This window comes from Mus musculus, chromosome 5 (genome assembly GCF_000001635.26).
Source record: "Mus musculus strain C57BL/6J chromosome 5, GRCm38.p6 C57BL/6J".
In the NCBI taxonomy this organism is placed as follows: Eukaryota; Metazoa; Chordata; class Mammalia; order Rodentia; family Muridae; genus Mus; species Mus musculus.
In genome coordinates this window covers 59758139-59762737 of record NC_000071.6, presented here as the reverse complement: position 1 = coordinate 59762737, position 4599 = coordinate 59758139, and positions in this window count along the sequence as shown.

Genomic DNA, 4599 nt, shown 5'->3' with positions numbered 1-4599 from the left:
TATAATTCTTTCTTAAAGTTACAGAAGTGCTTTGCAAATTCATTTTGTTGTGCAGAGAGGGCCTCCCGATTTATCCTTACTTCAGGAGAATCAGAGGGGTGGTGTGACTACAAAAGAAAAATGAATTGATGTTGAGCAGAACACACATAACATGCCCCACCTACTAATTAGCAAATGTGTGACAGATGTCTCTATTACTAGTGAGTTACTGAATATTGCATAAGGGGACTGGCTAATTATGAGTTAATAGACTTGCTCTAAGAAGAAAAAAAAAAATCCCAGTGGAAGTATATCTAATTTGTAGGTGAGAACTTTGTTACATATTTCATTCCTAATATTGTTCCAATCAAGCTTTAATCTATGTTTATGCACACTCAGTTTCAAATTCAAATTATTATAAGTAGATACTAAATGAACAATAATATATCTTAATGAGCACATAACAAATGTTTTATTTAGAAGAATTTACAAATACCAAAATTTATAACAGAACAGTTCATTGAATTTTAATTAGTATAGTTTTCTAATTAATCATAATTTGTGAAATAATTGTTTTGTAATTAATCATTGTATGATGTATAGTATAGAACATCCAAAAATGATTCATACTGTGACACAGTGTGTTTATAAATGACAAAGATACTTCCAAAGCACTTCTAATAATTATAGACCCTAGAAACACACCTATGAAAAAATTAAAATGGTACTTTATAATTTGGCTATTGAAAGCAGTCAAATACATTTTAAACAGATATATAAAATTGTAGAAGTTTGAAACTATTTCAGATATTTTAACATTGAAAGCATCACAAGTCCTTTTTTTTTGTAACTTATATAATCTTATGTCTGGATGCATTCTGTTATGTAAGTAAAAATTTCATTAGTGGTTTCCAACATATTCCTGGTTTAAAAAAATTTAGATGCTGACAATTGTGAAATTTAGTTGATTTTCAAATGTCTCTGTGGGGTTAAATTCCTCTCCTTTTGTGCAAATCCTGACCAGATTTTTAAAATTTATATAGGGGGAAATACTCTTTGCAGAGAAAGTAATGTGTGGGTCTGCATTTGTTTGATTCCTTTCTCTGTGTTTCCATCCTATTGTTCCCATTTATAAAATATTGAGGAGATTAATAAATTAGTTTAAAGTGATGTATTTTCTTGTATTTGGAGAATTACATCATTATTTTTATAAAAGCATTATGCTTTTAATTTAATATGTACTCATACTGACCAATTGAAGATCAAAAGAAAGTCTAAAATTTTGACTCATACTTAGAAGCGTCATAATTAACTTACATGAAAATTAACCTTGTAGAAGACTATATATAAATTTAAAGTACAAACCTTCTGAATATTTTCCATGAAAAGGGCCCTTTAACTCTTTGACTCTTCTCAGCACATTTTGTTTTAGTTAAATGCTCATTACCTTTTCTCCTCATAATTTATTTTTGGCTTTCTTTTGTTTTCTTTAAGAATACCTTTGAAATAATTTGATTTAGATTACAGCAAAAATTCTCTAGTTGCATATGTAGCTGAGGATGGCCTAGTCAGCCATCAATGGGAGGATAGACCCTTGGTCTTGTGAAGATCATATGCCCCATTACAGAGGAATGCCAGGGCCAGGAAGCAGGAGTGGGTGGGTTGGGGAGCAGGGAGGGGAGGAGGTATAGGAGGCTTTGGGGATAACATTTGAAATGTAAATGAAGAAAATATCTAATAAAAAATAAAGAAAGCAATTCTGTAAGTCACCCTTTTCAAATTCTAATGTCACTCAGCATTTATAATTTCAAATGGATGAGTAATTTTCTCCTCTACCAGTAGCAGAACAATATACATTAGAGTGGAAGGATAATAAGTTACTACTTCTAGATACTATTCAATCAAATATGTCAACATTATTTATTTTAGACATCCTGTTTATATATGTATATATTAAATTAGGTAGGAAGCTATATATACATGCACACACACACACACACACACACACACACACACACACACACACACACATCCACATTGGCCTACTTAACTACTCAACCAATTTTCTAACAACTCTATCTCTATGCTTATTAACAGAAAGAGTATTTCATCTGCATATCTCTAAGAGAATATTACGTAGTGCTACTCGAGTCATCTTGTTGGGCTTTTTATCATTATTTCCATGGTCAGTATGTTATTGTATGACTCTTTACACCAAGTAATCAATTTCAAGTTTGTCAGACTCAGAGTAATGTGAAAAATAATAGTGAAAAAAACATACAACAATTTATATAGTGGATGCTCTTATTAAGTTACTCTTACTGTAGGTAATTTACTACTTAACAAAACTCTGTAAATTAGAAATTATTATAATTTCTGAGGTAGATTTTCTGGTGGTGTCATATAATGCATATTAGTGGGGTGTCTTGCTTAAGCAAACTCATGTGGTATTTGGCTGAGGCAAGACCTGTGGGAGGATATGTGATGCTTCAAGAGAGTTTAAATAGCTCTCAACAGAGAGTGGAGGCTTGGCTGCGTTGGTAACACAGCAAAGCTTCCTTGGTCTGGAGACTTTCCTGATCTTTATGTGAAAGAGGCAAGGCCGAGAATTTCTCCAGGTGTCCTTACTTGTTCTGAACACTTTTGCTGACTAGTGCAGGTCTGGGGGGGGGGGGGGGCGGGTCTTAGATGTTTATGCTAAGACAAATAAGTGGATATTAACAAAAAAAAAAAAGTACAGACTACCCAAAATACAGTCCAAGGATCTCAAAAAGTCAAGAAGCTGAAGTACCCAAGTGAAGATGCTCAGTACCATTTGGGAGGGAGAAGAATGCAATCACAAGTGGGGATTGAGAGAGGGACCTGAGAGGGAAATTAGATGTGGGGAACAGTAGAGGGAGATGGGAACATGATCTGGTATTGGGTGAGGGAAAAGTACTGAAGCCCTGAGAGGTAAGAGACCCTCAAGACTCAAAGGGAGGGATCTTAGATGAATTGTCAGACACTAGGATGAAGGATCTTAGAGAGCCTACCTCCAGCAGGAAGACAGGACATCAAGTGAGGGATTTGGGTTCCCTTCCCACAGTCACAAGTATGACCCATAATTATTTCTGTCTGAAAGAATTACAGGGATGGAAATACAGAGGAGCCTGAGGAAAAGAAGGTCCAGGAAAAGGCTCAAAGTGGGATCCAGCTCAAGGGATGTTCCCAAGGCCTGACACAATTACTGAGGCTATGGAGCACTCACAAGGGACCTAGCATGGCCGCACTCCGGAAGACCCAACAAGCAGCTGAAAGAGTCAGACGCAGATATTTGCACCCTACCAATGGACCGAAGCAACTGACCTCTGTTGTTGAATTAGGGAAGGCAGAAAGAAGCTGAAGAGAAGGGCAATCTTGTAGGAGGACCAACACACTTAATTAACCTGGATCCCCGAGATCCCACAAACACTGGACCACCAAACAAATAGCATACACCAGCTGATATGAGACCCCCAACACACATACAGTAGAGGACTTCCAGGTCTGTGATCATTCAGAGATGATGCACCTAACCCTCAAGAAACTGGAGGCCCCAGGTAATATAGAGGTCAGGTGGGGTGGGGTGTGGAGACATCCACATGAAGACAGGGGGTGGGCAGGATGTACTGGATAAGGAACAGTTAGAGGTTAGACAGGGGTTTAGGGGAATAAAATATAGAGTGTAAAAAATTAATTAAAAATTTAATAAAAATAAAAACCTACAGCAAAGAAAAAAATCTAAGCTTACCACTCTCTACATTTTAAGTGAACTATGGAACTGTTGAAAATTGGAGATCAAAATGAGTAATATCTGACTAAAGACATATTACTGATGGCTCAGCAGTTAAGAGTCCTTTCTGGTCTTGCACAGAATTGAAGATGGGTTTCCAGGCATATCTCTAGCTGCAGGAGATGTGACAACTTACTGCCTTCAAAGGAACAACTGTCATGGTCACATACACAGAAATACAGAGACATAATTAATAATGAATCTCAACATAGTGTTCTATTTCAGTGAATTTTGATATTTTGGGCATTACAGTGAAATCTGTAATGGTTTTAGTCACACTGTAACATGAACACATTGCATTCAAATCACTATTACCAGAAACGAGGCACCATATTTTCTTTCTTTCTTTTCTTTTAATTGCTTCATTTTATTTAATCTTTCCTTTTACTATGTTAGCTCTGAAAATGAATATTTTGAACAAAAAGCTTTATGCTACACAAGACTGAAAAATTAGTCAGCAATCACTGGAAGGAAATAACATAAGTTTCTAATAAACCTTTTCCAGTAGATGGGGAATTCATATATGAGAACTGTATTCAGAGCATACATTAAAAGTGTAAGAAAATTCTATATAGCCAAATAGATGAATACATAAAGGCTTAGGTTAAAACCATGGCTGTATGAATAGGCTTACTCTTCACCAGTTCCTGAAAATTCATATAAATAAAGAATGTGCTAAAATACTCTAATAGTTATCATCCTACATTTTTTCCTGGATAGTTTTTGCCTTTATTTTTGAGAATTACATATGTGTATATATATTCACATTATTTCTACCCCTCTCTACAGATCCAATTGCTTGTTTTCTA